This window comes from Adiantum capillus-veneris, chromosome 10, assembly GCF_014529385.1.
Source record: "Adiantum capillus-veneris isolate H3 chromosome 10, ASM1452938v2, whole genome shotgun sequence".
Taxonomy (NCBI): domain Eukaryota; kingdom Viridiplantae; phylum Streptophyta; class Polypodiopsida; order Polypodiales; family Pteridaceae; genus Adiantum; species Adiantum capillus-veneris.
The window spans coordinates 63378814-63396117 of NC_140940.1; positions in this window are offsets into that span (position 1 = coordinate 63378814).

The following is a 17304-nucleotide window of genomic DNA, read 5'->3' on the forward strand; positions in this document are numbered from 1 at the left end:
CAAAAATTGTCAAATCCTGTTTTTTAGCCAATTTTAGCTCTTCTATGATTTTTTTGATGTCTTTCATGATATCCAAATGCAGTTTTTATTTTCTATGTCGCATATTGTAACATAAAGCTAATATTCCTTGCGTTTTGGGGCACCTAATACCCTATTTTGCATAGTAGACAATGATGGTTGATTTTTTCAATTATAGAAGAAAACGAAACATTCTAGTATATCAAGTATATCTTTTTCAATATTGTTAGTTTCTTGTGACAACTACATGCATTTTGTAGGTAGTAACCATATCTAGTCATAAGGATCAAATTTGGCTAGATATTGAATAGTTTCTATGGGATTGTAGAACTCATAATGTTGAACCCAGTTTTCTCATGTTTTCTGTATTTAGCACTTCATCTTTGTCCACAAGATTCCCCTTGGTAAGAGATGTATTATTCTTTTGACATTCTCCATGGCTCCTTATGAACCTAAAGGACAATAGCGAACTAAGAAAACATGCATATATTATTTGTATTGAGCGTGGCTATAGAAACTTTGATGATAGGTTTGTAGAATGGTAAAAATTCAACTTTTTTGTACCTATTTCTTTTGGCAAAACAAAAAATAGTGAGTGAGAAGCAATCATATTTTCTGATCACCAACCCATTGAAAAAACTAGGGAATTTATCTCAAGTCCTACAAAAATCCCTAATCTTATTTTTATGCAACAAAACGTAAGAAATGACTGTTTTGATGAAAATGTACTGGTCCATCAACTTTGGAGGCTTGGTGTGACCAAAAGATGAGAAATTTTACAAGTTTCTTATTTTTTCCATGTGTAGGAGACCTTGAACTATAACCTCATGAAAGGATTTTACAAAATGAGTGGATCTACTATGGTTTTGGAGGTTTTTTTCAAAACCCTGAAAGGACACTTTTATGTCCTGTTAGGTTACCAACCTAGTGTTAAATGAAAGATGAGTGACGCCTATACGCTTCACCTGTGCCCACCTTTGGGTGCATGGTTGCCTCTACCCTAATGATCCATCCATCAGTGTGTATCCAACATTCGATAACCTTGCTTCATTCTTGCAATATGTAAATAGAGGGGAGCAAGGTATTCTTGGATATTGCAAGCGATTGTCGACTATTGGAGCTGATAGTGTATGATGTTCTTTGCAGCAATGTCAAATTCTTTCCCATACCACTAGCGAATTGCACGAAAGGATCGTTCATGCAGAGGGGGAAGTGAAAAATCTTTAGCTACACATAGAAGAGAAGGATGCTAAGATTGAAAACATTGAAGATAAGATCTTGCATCTTAAAAAGACACCCTTAGGTACAAGGGAATGTAAGAGGAGCTTCAATGCCATCATAGAGACTTTAGCCCCCGAGGGTGGTGCTAAAAAAAGAAGGGTTATAGCTACAAGGTGCATTTTTCTACACCCATCTATGCTTTAAGCTACTTTTGTGGTAATGTTTTTATCCATTCTTGTAGGAATTTTATCCAAGATCTGTGTGGTTGCCATAGCCAGGAGGATGGCATCCATTTATTGAGTTTGTGCCTCAAGAAACACTACAACAAAAAAAGGTGTTAATTATTGACGTATATAGCAATGCTTAACGTCGTTATACGTGTCGCTATATGCATCCCTGCGAAACTGTTGCAAAGAGAATCGATATACGCGTGGAAAGGGTTTATTGGCGACGTAGATAGCGACGCGTATATAGACGCTTATATATACGTCGATAGCGACGCGGATATCGACGGCCATAACAGAAAAAAAAAATCTTGGGCAGACGGCAGGTAGCCTGGCCTGTGCCCAGTGAAAAGATGGACACGGCCACCACAGCCTGACTTCCTACCCAAGAAAGCGAGCAACACCAAAATCAACGGTGCTCCCGCAGAAATTTTGGCAGAGTTCCCTTCGTTTTTACATAAACTTTTCAAAAAATATATCTCATGTATACGCCTCCTACATGCTATCCATGTAGGAACTCACGTGATATTTAAGGCCAATGACCATAACTAACCATAACCATAACTTAAAAGCATAACCATAACGAACCATAACCATAACCGACCAATATAACCACTTTGATCATAACCAAAAACAAAATTAATAATAACCATAAGCATAACGAGAAAGTTAAACATAACCATAAACAAAACCTGAACCATAACTATGTCTATACAAGAATAGGAGAAATAACCATGTCTACACAATGACAATGATAATAACCATACCATAAGGAAAAAAATAACTGTCTGAACAATAATCATAACCATATATATATGTCTATACAAAAGGAGACACAGAAGCGTGTCTGTGTCTCACAAAGAATATATATGAAATCTGGTCCACTGAAGACTAGGCGTCACAACCTGCACATAGGACAACTCACAAAATTAGTATTGATATTACTTCACATATACTTACTTAATTAAATCAACTCACACATATTAACGTCTCACCTCAAGCAATCAGCGAGACTATAAGGCCGCCCAGTCTCCTCGCTCTCCTGAAGCATCAAGATCATTCAATACTTCATAGATACCTCTGCGATATCCATCTGACTCCTCCTGACGTATTGGGGCTCGATGCATCGCAAGATTCTGCATCTATACAAAAATCAAAGTAATAAGAATACATGATTCATCGCGTTTTAAAAAACGCCATAGTTAAGATTGGATTAGAAACTCACAAACTCATAGCGAAAGGTGTCGAAGCCTCCGCTGCCAAGATGAGATGTTCCGCTGGTCATCTATCGTATCTGCACGGCCTCACGCTGTTGTCTAAACCGCGTGGCCACTGTCCACTCATCCTCCCTGATTTGCAGCCACGTCTCGTGTGGGATGCCCGAAGGCTTCGGCGAGCCGATTATGAAAGCCTTCCGAGCTGCATCTCGTCGATTTTTCACAGTGTCCCGTAAAACACCCTTGATCCACCTCCTCGGAACAACGTTAGAACCTAGAGTACGCTGGTACTCTCTCAGGATGGTCTCCACTATGTAAGTGACTTTGTCCTTTTCTTGCTGATCTCAAGACATCAGAATGCTGGTCGAAAACTGTAGCTCCGCGAGGTGGCGAATCTGCTGCGTCATCTCAGTCCCGACTCTATCCATGTTAACAGAACCATCTTTCCGTAAATTATAGAGCTTGGAGGCACTAGGATCGTGTGCCCCCCAAGGTGTCCGAGGTGTGCCTGGGTAGGACCGGGGTCGTGAGTGAGGAGGGGTTGAAGCATCTGTGGACCCTCCTCCAAAGCAACCACCACCTCCACCTGACGATCGCCGAGATCGGCGAGTGCGCCTGTGTTGCGGAGATGAGGACGTAGCCGCCTCTGCCCCACCCCTAGGTGTTGAAGCGGCCGTGATGGGAGAAGCAGGCGTCGTACCCATAGGCGTCCCCCCCCCCCCCCCCATAGGTATCCCCCCCTAGGCGTCGGACCCTCGGGTGTGAAGCCCAGAGGCGTAGTACCCGTGCCTCTGGCTACGCAGTACTGAGAAGCCTCTGCCATCTGGGCAGTCTTCATCCGTGTAACGAATCCCATGAATGCATCTACACTCATAGAAGCGGGATCTGGAAATTGGTCTGCCATACTAAAGTCCTACACAAAGAAAGTAAAATAAAGCGTCAGAACACAGTTGTTTAAATTAACTTTAAGCTTAATTTTAAATCAACCTCTTCACACAAACACTTACAAACCTAGGCCTCGATGAGTGAGGCATCATCGATAAGATCTTGCACCGTTTCATCGTCTATCTCTAATTGCAAACATAAATCTGCCCCAACTCATTTTGGCAGATTGTCTTTATTTATTGCATATTCATCTACAAGTGTCAATTCTAGCTCCTCTGCGTCATCCCTCGTATATCTGTCAGCTTCCTCTACCATACCTTCGTGCATCTCATCTAATGTCACAGTACTATGGATGTCTTGTGACTGACTTTCCTCCAGGAGATCTTGCCCTTCAAATACTTGTTTATTTCTTGGAGAAACCTGAACCACAAACCACCATTGTCTCTCTCAAGGGTCCGGTGCAAAGACCACTTGCTCGCAATGTTCGTGGAGAGCAAATGTGTCGCTCGCATCTGTCCAAACCTTTGTAGAATCTATTTGCACACGTTTGTTCCATCGCTGCGTACCATTGCATTGCGACCAGAAGTAATCACCTTGAACCACTTCACATCCAACAAAAACATCTCAAACCGCCTGAAGCTTACTTTGAGGATATCTGACACCAGACCACAGCAATCTAGGTTGCTAGTGCTCTCATTCGTGTCGCTGGCACTAGCCCTGCTCTTTTGCATGAAACTAACCATTACCCCACTATCAAACGTGTTTCTTCTGCTGTCAATTTGTTGTGTTCTAAAATGCTTTCCAACCGACCACAGTGCCATGTATGTATGATACTTCCAGTCACATCCAATAGCCAGCTCTTCCTCTTGTAGAGATATGGGTTCTCCGATCTGTCGAGCTGCTCTCACTATCTTGTCCAACCATCCCATTGTAGGGAATTCAGGTAGAGGAGCGAGATAGTCTGGCAAGGGTAAACCTTTAGTCGTTCGGCTTCGCCTCAAATCCTGTCGCTCCCTATTGCGTCTCTCTTTCTCTTGTTTGTACCTTTCAAGCCATTTTTGCATCGGCGCTGAATTTAGTATACAGAACTTCATGATCTTTTCTCGCATGGCGTCGTTCCTTTTCTTCGAACCCCTTGCTTTTGCGGCTCCTCTCCCACCAATCTTGCATCCTCCTCATCGCTCCACAATCGAGGCATTTCTGGGTCAAAAACGGATAGAAATTCGGTCGTCAATACAAGAGACTCTTGCACCAGCCATCCTTCTGTTGGAGCTATATAGACCAACCCCTATGCTATATATAGCTAGGAGTCCCCACTATATATATGTACTCAGTGTGTGCTCTACACACACTTTGGGGTTTGCATATGATGGTGTCTCCTCTCTCTCTTCTCATCTAACTGCGCTCTCTGCTTCTAGTTTAACATGGTATCAGAGCCGCCTGCTGCAATGAAACCACTTTCTTTGATATGCAACTGTAAAACATATATATAAGGCGGGACGAGGCATTTTCTTAAAAAAGCGCCTTATCAGGCTAGCGGGATGAGGAAACGCTGCTTTTTGTAATTAACGACATCTGGTGGCAGCGGTAAATCGGGCTATGAAAAATAAAAATAAAAATAAAAACATGTGCAGACGCCACAAATAGCAAAGATGTTGTGCAAGCTGGCGCTCAGCTTTTCTAAGCCTTTCATAAGCAGAAGCTAGTCTGCGCCATGGCTACTTGTTATTTCAAACTGCCCCCACTCTTGCTGACGGGTAGCTAGACATGGCTGCAACCAGCTGCCGCCATTAGCCACCCATACCAGTATGGAACGTGCGAGGATAGCTTGCAGTCAGGTTTAGTCGGCTATTTTCGACAAAAAGCGACAGCGACCAACTGCAACACTTCTTTTGGATGCTACTTACGGCTTTACAAATCAAAAAATTGATGCGCAAGCTAGGTACGGCTTTACAAAAGCTTTTTTCTTTTGAATTTTGGCTCTATGCAGTTTGCAGTATGCACAGCGCCACCATTATAGGTTTAGATCTGTTCTGATCTTGAATCTCATGATAGAATATACAATTTATTTATTACCTTGTTCTTACCATATTATCCAAAAGTCGGGCAGGTTGATGCATAGTGTCGTCCTACTTTCTATAAGCATTAGATAATTCATTACGCACGTGTGTGGCTTTTATAGCCAAATAGCAATCAGTTACGTAGAACTTTTGGCCTCACGTACAAGGTTACAATGACAGTGTCAAGTGTAAGTTTAAGTGCAAAATCTTCAAATTTTGACCCAAAAATTGGAAGAATTTATTTTCTTTTAAAAAAATCTTATTTTATTCCAACAACGATCTACCAATTAGTATCTGTAACCTATATATTTTGCAGATATGTGTCTTCAAAAAAATGCTGAGAGAGAGAGCTCGCAGATCATTCAAATGTTATGTACCTTGCTGATACTATGTTAACTAACTTCTATAGCAAGGTTTCTTATTTATTAATGCATTATGTCAAGCTTTATGATACATGGCTATGTTCGTCAATGTCATAAGGATTTCTCAAGACATGGTACATCAAGTTTGTCATTGACACCATGACGATAATATTTATCGTCTCATGAGAAGCATATAAAGGTATGAGGCAGGTTGTTTGACTAATACTGACATCAGGGTTTCTTATTTGCTAATGGTTCATGGCATGTTTTTACGATGCAATACCACGTTCTCGATGCCATAATAATTTCTTAAGACATGGTACATTAGATTTGTTGTTGATACCATGGAGAGTTTCATGATGCCATGGTACGTGACACCATGATGATTACATAATTTGAATTTGTCTAGGCCCCATCATGTTTATTTTATGTCAACCTATCGAGCTTGCGGCATGTCGGATGATCTAGCATAGAGATTGATGGAGATTGTGGAATTTCAAGATAGTAGCAGGTAGGCACGATTGATCAAAGTTGTGCAAGCAAGGATCAATTTAAGCGGCAATGTTCTGAGATGAGATTGCACACCTGGATTCATGCGCAACAAATTTCTCCTTCTTTCTCTACCTTGCAGCTACCTACCTTGACGTCGTTCTGCAAACATTATTAGTAAGAGACTCGTGAGACCAAGGACCATGGCGACGAAAAAAAATAAAAATAAAAATAAAATTAGAAGCTCATCGCTTTTGAGATTTGGAAGCTATGAGAACACGCGGTGGCAAACACAAAAGTGTGTGCCCTATTGTTCACGATGATATTAGCACATCTCTAAAATCTAACTACTCTATATTTGAGTGATAACAAAATTAGAACGTCAATAATATATGGAGCAGTAACTTCATACGAGCACATGTTATATAGTGTCTCTATCTAGGGATCCCAGGAGTCTAGGCTATTATTAAAGCTACCTATGACCTACTGCACCAGCTTCACCTTTGTCTCTAGTTTAGGCTGCATCTTTGTCTCACTGTTTTATAGGACATCGATGAAGCTTCTCTATAATTAGGCATAGCTTCTCTACTACTTCATCTTTGTTTTTGCTTCTTGTGGTTGTGTCTTTATCTTGATGCATAAGGGGAATGGTCCTGCATGACAACAAGGCTTGGGTTTAGCACATGGTAATCGTAGTGGATGGTTCAATGCATGGTAATCACCTCAAATGGTTCAATATATCATTATTGTATTGCTTATTTTGGTGCTATTTCCTTTGATCATGCTCAAGTTTGCATATACTCTTGCGTATATGATAAAGTCTCAACAAGTTACAATATTTGAGAAATATTGTTTGTTGTTCTTGTCATGAAAATGTCATTTGGTGTGCAACATTAATTACATGATTCGTGCAATTTGACAAATATGCTTTGTACATAATGACTTTACTAATACTTTTCTTGATGATATGATAGATTACCTCCAATCACTCACAAAGTTTATGTTGGAGCCTATTGTCGAGCTCGGTGCTATGCTTGTGATTATCATATCTCACCTTTATAATCGGTATTAGTTCCTCGATATCTAATGGCACTATGGTTGTTATCATCTCAATGCTCCCTCGTCGTCATGGTGCTATCACTCTTCTCGTCTTACTACTGCCTCGTGGTCATTACCATCATCATCTTTGGTCCTATGAATATTATCGTCTTATTGCACCCTCGTCATAATTGGTGCTATGGTTGTTATCACCTTATTGCACCATCATCGTCATCGGTTCTATGAATGTTATCATACTATTGAATACACCCTCGTCTCATCAGTGGTGCTATGGGTGTTATCGTCTTATTGCACCCTCGTCGTTATTATGCTATGGTTTTTATCATCTTATTACACCCTCTTCATCATTGGTGCTATGGTTCTTATCATTCTTGTCATCAGGGACTTGGCAGTTGTGACTATGCACCACTAGTGTTTCATAGCATTTATGTACAATCTTAGTGCACATATGATTCCATCGACATAACATTTGTTTCTCTGTCGTCTCTAAAGAGGCATGGCGAACTGTCTCCAAGGACAATGTGATGTGATTATTTTTAACCTTCACATTTTTCTCTGTTTCTTGAGTTGATGTCATTTACAGGACAAAAGTCACGTCAAGCAGCATGTACAGGGGCTCAAAGATATTGAAGCTACTCAAAGATATGTAAGGATTTGCATCAATTCAATCATAGGGTTATTAAACTTCCAAAGACGCTTGAAAGCGCACATTGTATATTATGGAGTGATGTTGCTCTGAGAAAACAAATTTTGTAAACTTTGATAATTGTTAATATAATAGTGCATGTATATGGTGCTATGGATTTTTCCCTTGTTCCCCCAAGGGTTTTTTCATCCACAGCTAGGGACTCCTATTTGAGTGGGGGTGTTGGAGCTATATAAACCAACCCCTATGCTATATATAGCTAGGAGTCCCCACTATATATATGTACTCAGTGTGTGCTCTACACACACTTTGGGGTTTGCATATGATGGTGTCTCCTCTCTCTCTTCTCATCTAACTGTGCTCTCTGCTTTCAGTTTAACACCTTCTGCCATGCTCCCCTCTGGAAGCACTTTTTGGCGAACAAAACCCTTAAGTGTTTTCATGAACCCCTCTAGAAAGAACATCCAATGGCTGCGGGCTGTACCTGCCATTGCAACCTCATCTACTACATGGACGAGCAAGTGCATTTGGATAGTTAGGTAGCTCGTGGGTAGATACTTCTCAATCATGCAAACTGCCTCAATGGAGTTAGCCCCTGCGACTGTAATAGATTCCTTCTGTATCTCCTTGGAAGAGATCCACCACACTAGCTCTGAAATCTTGTATATACAGGTCCGCACTTTCTCCGTTAAACACCCCTTGATCGCAATTGGAAGAATGAATTGCAAGAAATTATGCCAGTCATGCGATTTCAGTCCTCAGAGTTGATCGTCACGGGTGAATGCTGTCTTGAGACATCGCATATATCCTGTTGGCGTCTTGAACTCTGAAATCATCCTTTTAACTTGTCGCTCTTTGTTTTTTAGCAATACCCATGGTGCTCTTGGAAGTTTTGTTTGACCAGCTGCATTGGTGAAAGGCCACAGCTCTGGCATCCTTCCAACTGACTGCAAATCATCTCGTGAAGCTCGATTGTCTTTTATTCCCATGATTGTCTTCTAGAGGATCTCTCCCACATTCTTGAATATATGCATTGGATCCAACAAATGGTTAATTAGTAGATCACCCCAATATGGCAACGTATGGAGAATGGACAAATGTTTCATTCCTGGAACAGGTTACCCCTCATGTTGCTCCCATCGGCGACGCCACTCTTGTACATGCATAGGACGACATTCGATGCGACCAAGCTGACCTTCGCGCAAGTGATGGCCATCTGGAAGATAACGGTGGTGGCCTTGATAAATTGTCTTTCGAACAGAGGCAGAATAGCGCACATCCAAAGACTACCCACAAATTGGACATGCATTGTATCCCGAAGTTGTGAGCCCTACATATATTAAAGCATGAATCATGCCAAGGCAAAGTGCTTGCGAATAGCGAGAATTTTGTAAATCAAGAACCATTACCAAAAGCTTATCCATATCCTGGCCAATCATGCATAGTCCACATAAGAAGTCCATGGATCCTTACATGTTGTTGTCCTACTGGTTCAACCGCATCTGCTATGTGGATCCCATGCCATAACTCCTGGAGCTCGTCAACTAGTGGAGCTAGATAAACATCCATGTTTTTTGCCTTGAACTTACCAGGTACAATCAAGCTTAATATCAAATGACCCTTCTTGATGGCAAGCCACGACGGGAGGTTGTAATTGATAAGGCACACAGGCCAAGTGCTCCATGACGAGCTTCTCCAGCCAAATGGATTGACTCCATCCATTTCCATGCCCAAACGCAAATTGCGTGGTTCACTCTTAAAATGTGGTCAGGTATCTTCAATGTGCCTCCAGGCCTTTGAATCAGCAGGCACCCTAAATGTTGCATTAGTGGATCTATTCGTAGAATGCCACCGCATCAATTTTTCAATGGAACCACAACGAAACATGCTTTTTATCCTAGGAATAATAGGGAAATGCTGCAACACTTTAGCTGGCACTGTCTCGCCAACTGCATCTTGTTAATAGCGCGTTGCTCCGCACTTAGGATACCTATGAGCTTACAATGGTGGGTTTGAAGCACCAATCCCTTTAGCATGATAGTTTTGTACCTATCTATAGTTTCTTTGGGAGATCCTCAAGCTTAAATCTACCATCAACGTTATCTTAGCGAGAAGAGTGCTAGAACATTGATAGTGTAAGAGTACTTGTTTGTTCTCATGATACCTTCTACCCCAAAGTAAAAAAGATTTTGATCCTTACATCTACTTAAAGAGTAGCTTTGACTGGACATTGGGGTGTGCTAGGTAGCAATTACCTGTGTAATGTAGAACCTCCATTATTTCATGTAAGATAACGACATGATTTTAGCACTTAGGAGCATACCTGTGATTCATCAAGAAAATGTATTGGATTTTAGCACTTAGGAGCATACCTGTGATTCATCATGAAAATGTATTGGATGCTTTATGTAAGCAATCCTACCCAATCGTTTCCAACACACATTTTTTGTTTGGTGACACTCTTGTCTCTGCTATCTGCGAATTCATTGCGAAAAAGAATGCAATCATTTGGACATGCATGAATCTTGTTGTAGTCCAAGACAACTGAGGTCAATAGTTGCTTTGCGTCTGGCCTGGAGGGGGGAATTTCATTGCTAGCCGAGAGAAGTTGCTCCCGCAACAACCTGTTTAAGCCACATTAAATTAAAAAGCTCTCAAAGCACGTCAATGTTGCAATATGAAAATCTCTTTTGTAAATTATGTACCTAAATAAAGCAGTGACGCTTGCATCTGACCACCTGTACACTGACTGAAGATTCAAAAATGCCAGACAAGTACGAAGCGTCGATATTTTGGCGCCTTCATAAATTGGTTGACGTGCCAACTTCCTCAACATGTCTTGAAGAGATAGGCGCACGGCTTCTGGTACTGCTTCGTTAGAGTTCTCCTCGCTTGTCTGGAAGAAGGCATCCGGCATCTCCTCCATGCCGTCGTCTTCTGTCTATAAGTATTTTTTTGCTTCCATCCTTGGCTCTATATTGGTCGGACCTTCACGCATAATCCTTTTTCTCTCTCTCTTAGATGTAGGTGCTATGTCACGAAAATCAAGGCCCGTTCCGTAGGAGTCATATCGTAGATTCTGTACGGTTTCTTTAGCAAACTCTTTGTACTTGTGCACATGCTCATTACATATCCTACGCTTGCGCAGGATTTGATACTTACAGAGCGTGCACGAGCATGCAATCTTTTCCTCCATGTTAGTTGATGACATTGCCATCTACAATGATTATGAATGTTGTTTTAATGTATATACTCCTCACAATGTAAACTACCTCGCATTCTCTAGTCTTGCCCAATCTCCGTACACCTCGGTCCAGAGGTGTATAGAGATCAGGACCACCGGGTCAAAATCTCGTCTTTATTGGTCAAATTCTATATGGGTAGACACATACGTACACTCCCAGGTGTACATGGCAATGCATGTAGCGGGCAAAACCCCTTTGCCTCTTTTAGTTCCATAGTTTCTTCAACATCCAACATCTATCTCCCTTTCTCCCTCTCTCGATATCGCTCTTGCTATCTCTCTTTCTCTCTCTATTTTCCTATTTCCCTATCTCTCTCTCTGTCTCGCTCTCCAATTCTCTATCTCTCTCTCTTTCTATTTCCCTATTTGACCTACGGCTTGTGTATTTGGCATTTCTTCTATCCGTTTGACTTACGGCTTGCCATACGCGCTCTTGACATTGCTTTAAGACTACCTAATGGACTATGGATCATTTCAGTAGGCATAGAAGTCATTTCCGAAATCCGTTTGCGTTTTTCCGTAGAAAAACGCAACCGGATTTGACCTACGGCTTGTGTATTTGGCGTTAATTAAAACCCATTGACCTACGGCTTGCCATACGCACTCTGGACATTGCTTTAAGACTACCTAATGGATTATGGATGGTTTCAATAGGCATAGAAGTCATTTCCGAAATCCGTTTGCGTTTTTCCGTAGAAAAACGCAACCGGATTTGACCTACGGCTTGTGTATTTGGCATTAAATTAAACCCATTGACCTACGGCTTTCCATATAAGCTCTTGACATTTCTTTAAGACTACTTAATGAACTACGGATGGTTTTGGTAGGCATAGAAGCCATTTTCTAAGTCCGTTTGCGTTTTTTCGTGGAAAAACGCAACCGAATTTGACCTATGGCTTGTGTATTTGGCGTTTCTTCTATCCGTTTGACGTACGGCTTTCCATACGCGCTCTTGACATTGCCGAAAGACTAGCTTATCGTCTACGGATGGTTTCAGTAGGCATAGAAGCCATTTCCGAAGTCTGTTTGTGTTTTTTCGTAGAAAAACGCAACCGGATTTGACCTACGGCTTGTGTATTTGACGTTTCTTCTGTCCGTTTAACCTACGGCTTGCCATACACGGTCTTGACATTGCCATAAGACTACTTAATGGACTACGGATGGTTTCGGTAGGCGTAGACTCAGTTTCCGAAGTCCGTCTGTGTTTTTTCGTAGAAAAACGCAATCTGATTTGACCTACGGCTTGTGTATTTGGCGTTTCTTCTATCCATTTGACCTACGGCTTGCCATACACGCTCTTGACATTGCCTAAAGACTACCTAATGGACTATGGATGGTTTCGGTAGGCATAGAATCAGTTTCCGAAGACCGTCTGCATTTTTTCGTAGAAAAACGCAACCGAATTTGACCTACGGCTTGTGTATTTGACGTTTCTTCTATCCGTTTGACCTACGGCTTGCGACACACGCTCTTGACATTGCCTTAAGACTACCTAATGGACTACGGATGGTTTCGGTAGGCATAGAAGCCATTTCCAAAGTCCGTTTTCATTTTTCCATGGAAAAACGCAACCGGATTTGGCCTACGACGTAGAAGCCGTTTATGAAGTCCATTTGCGTTTTTTCGTAGAAAAACCCAAACGGACTTCAAAAACGGCTTGTATTTTGGGCGTTTCTTCTATCCGTTTGACCTACGGTTTGTTATGTGCCCCCGCCGAGTCTTTTTTGAGGAGGAAGCTTGTCTCTAAGAGCAACGACGGCGCTGTTGTTTCTCCCTAGAGAACTTTCATGTGTAAAGGTGAGAGTTGAGCTTCGAATGTATTTTGAGCTGGTCAAATGAATTCATAGGCTGCATCAGACGATCCAAGTCACTTTGGCTCGACATGCACAACACCCGGTTAGACTATTGACCATGGAGGAGATTGATGAGATCCTCTAGCGACGACAGATGCTGGATCTCCTATAATCTACCTATCCCACCTAGCTGTTTTAGCTGCTTAGTCCACACCCAGCATTTTAGGATTCCATAATATTTTATTTTGTCATTTTGTCATCTTCTTATTCTGACTTTGTATCAGTCTACCACATTGTAACTTTCTGGTCTCATAGGTCACTTTGGCCTTTTGAAGAGTTAATATAACATTTCATTTCATTTCTTTCTTTAATTTTAATTTTTTACGCAAACCATATCTCTCTCTCTCTCTCTCTCTCTCTCTCTCTCTCTCTAGTTTTAATTTCCTCTGCACATTCTTCTCTCTCTTTAATTTCCTACACGCACACACACTTCTCTCTTTCTCTCTCTCTCTCTCTCTCTCTTTAATTTCCTACATGCACACACACTTCTCTCTTTCTCTCTCTCTCTCTTTCCTACACACACACACACACACACACTTCTCTCTCTCTCTCTCTCTCTCTCTCTCTCTTTCCTACACACACACACACCTCTCTCTCTCTCTCTCTCTCTCTCTCTCTCTCTTTCCTACACAAACACACACACACTCTCTCTCTCTCTCTCTCTCTCTCTCTCTCTCTCTCTCTCTCTCTCTCTCTTTCCTACATATACACACACACATCGCTCTCTCTCTCTCTATCTCTATCTCTTTCCTACACACACACACACACGATGTGGAGAGAGAGAGAGAGAGAGAGAGATAGAGAGCGGTTGGAGTGGGGGGGGGGGGGGGGGGGAAGAGTGGCATAATACCTGCTGCGCAGGTTTCGGCCAATATCTGAGAACGCGTGTGTTGAGCGCGAAAATGGCCCCTTCGCGCGGGTTCGGCCTTTTTCCCCCAAATTCTTTGCGTCGATATGTCCATCGATAACTGCGTCGATATAAGCGTGGAAAACTTTGCGTCGATATATAAGGCGTCGATAACTTTGGGTTATGTTGTAGTGGCATCGAATGTCGTAGGCCTTCTAAGAGCACCAAATGCAGAACATTTAAACAACACTGTCACAAAGGAGGTTATGCAAAAGTTTTCAAATCTTGTGACCAATGTTGATGTACAAAAGGCTTGTGATGAAGTGGGAATTAGTACTAAGGGATCGATACATTGCCTTATATGGTCTCCTTAAGGATGCTTTAAGGGAAAGAGGAATTACTGAGAATACTTTTCCTATACCACTTAAGGTCAATATTTCTAAGAAGGCCTCAAACAAGGATCTGTACTTTTGGATTGGAGGCTATTTTCACACAAAGGAGATAATGCCTCTATCCATCTTTACCAAGCGGTCAAAAGGAGTAAAGAAACGTACCAATGCAAGCGTAGGTGCAAAGAGGGTGGATAAGGGATTTCCTTACTCAATGTCAATTTTTTTCTTTTTGATTTGAGATGTCTTCAGATCGAAATGATACATTTTTATGGTGTACACAGTTGGTGTTTGTGCTCAATCTAGACAAGTGTTAGATTGTGAAGAAATGAAGACTAGAAAGGATGAGTATTACTCTCATGAACGAGGTATTATTTCATGCAAAGTGTACAACTATGAACGAGGATTGCGTACCATCTTTCAGTGTGCAGTGGGAGAAAGAAATTTGGTGGCTTGGTGATATTGAGGTTTCCAAGGAGACCCATGGAGTGCTTGCTTGGATTTTTGGACGCATTTCGTGGATAACAGATGTCATTAAGGCGTATCTAGCTAGGGAAAAATTGCAAGTAGATGACATAGGGGAGTTTGAAGTTGACTGGCACTTAGGTGGCGATTTGAGAACAATCAAGTACATTCTAAGGTGCAAAAAAGGGGATGGAGCTCTATATCCTTGTCCATTCTACATTAAGGGCTATAAGGGAAATGCACACAAAATTGCAATGGTCGATGAAATAGTGGAAGAGGAAAATTCACAAATTACACGTATGTGAGAGCATTTGGTGCTACGATGTCCTATGCTAGGGGAGCCCAATCGTGCCATATAAGAGAGTGAACATTGGAACTCTATAATTGACATCCATGTGGAGGTGATTAACATTTAAATAGATGTATGACATGTGTGCAAGAATGGTGGGTGTGCAAGAGAGGTGTAAGAGTGGTCAAAGGATGTACTTTTCTCCCCAAAAACGGAGGTGGATAACTTTATGGCTTTTGGCCTTCCATAACTCCTATCTATAATCTCCAATTTGAGCAGAGATTATATCTAGTTTGTAATCTACAACCAAGCTCTTTCCATAGATATGCTACATGATATGGTTTTGCCCACTAGATTTTAAATTTGATTTTGGGAAAAAAATTGGATTCAAATATACTAGCCATTTTGCGTGTTTGAATTCAAAATTTTTCCTTCAATTGCTTTCTTAATACTAAAGGTTTGACTCCCTTAAAGAAAGAAATAAATAAGCCCTCCTAGACCCCATTCTCTAATTATTAATGTGCACACTTCATGCTTTTATGCGTATCTTTGATCGTTTATTCAATCTTCCTATTTAATTTTGTCTATTTTATAATGGAGCGTGCGAAGAGGTCACTTGATGCTATCCCAAAAGTAGAAGGGCTCTTAAATTCAATAGATTGTCATGGGACCAATACCACTATTGTTGCATTCACAAAGGCGGACGTCATTGCATGGGGTGAAATAAACATTACACACTATATGGTGAGTGCTTTCTATTCTACCTTGTTCTATTCTATGCTTTAGTTTTGACCATCAATGTGTTGCGGCTTTATGGGCAACACATCCTCTATGCACATGGTGCATATTTTATGAACATGTATGGTTCATTGGATATTTGGAGCACGCAAGGTATGAAGAAGTCACACTACTATGCTAGGGGTGTCTACTTCAAGAATACAAGACATGGAGGTGGTTTAGTGCGCTCATTCTATCTTCAGGAAATGTCGAATTGATTTTATCGTACCACCTTTGGACGCAAAGTGTCGATTGAACCTGCAAGGTCATCGTGCTTAGCAGAAGAAGCCCAACGACTAGCCCATGCTCATTCCTTAGAGTACTAGTGATCCTCACAAGGTCCAATAGGGCATGTAGAGTGGCAAGTATCAAGGACCACTGTGGGAAAATTCTAGGCCAGGAGGCAATAAATGTACTTGGAATTTGCATAGACATTGTTTGATTGTTGATGCAAAATTTCAACTAGACGTAAGCTCTGTGTGTTTGAATAGTTCTCTACTTTCTTGTGATTTTGTAATTCAAAAGATTATTTTCTCGTGCATTTAGCGGCTCTTTTCCACCATGTGAATCCACACGTATATGTCCACCCTATATCAAGAGGAACCCTCCCCCCCCCCTCCCCATCACAAACACAAAACACTCCCTCCCTCACTAAATACCACAAGCTTTAGGAAGCCTCCCAAACGCAGTTTCTAGATGGCAAGGACCAAAAAAAATGCAAAGAAGTGTCTAAAGACCAACGAGGTGCACAGAAGGCAGAAGATGCGTGTAAATCGACAACCAAAAGAGCTAGCTAATCTTGCACTGACCCCTAATGCATAGAGACGGACACATCCAATGAGAATCCATCGTGAGAAGGGGAGGACATCTTGGTGAATCATAGGGTGGGTTAAAAGACATTTCTAGGAGGGATGGGCGTGATGCCATTCAGCCCAAGTCACCAAAATGTGATTGGCTAGTCAATACCCAGGGAAATGGGTGCCATGTCTCTAATCAACCCAACAATGATGAGTGACGTTGTCAGGAGTTTTTTGAAGCAAGGGATTGTGCATATGTACATACACATGCATGGTGCATCGAATAAAGGATTGCCCAATTTCCATAGCCAGGTGGTTACGTGGGGCCCACATGTGTACAGGTAGGACAACGTGTACATAGTGCATCGATTTTCATGGTTACCAGTACCGGTGTGTTTTTTCTACAATAATAAGGAGTTGGTAGTGCGTTAAACTTCTCGAGGAAGCTATCCGCGGGCCGAC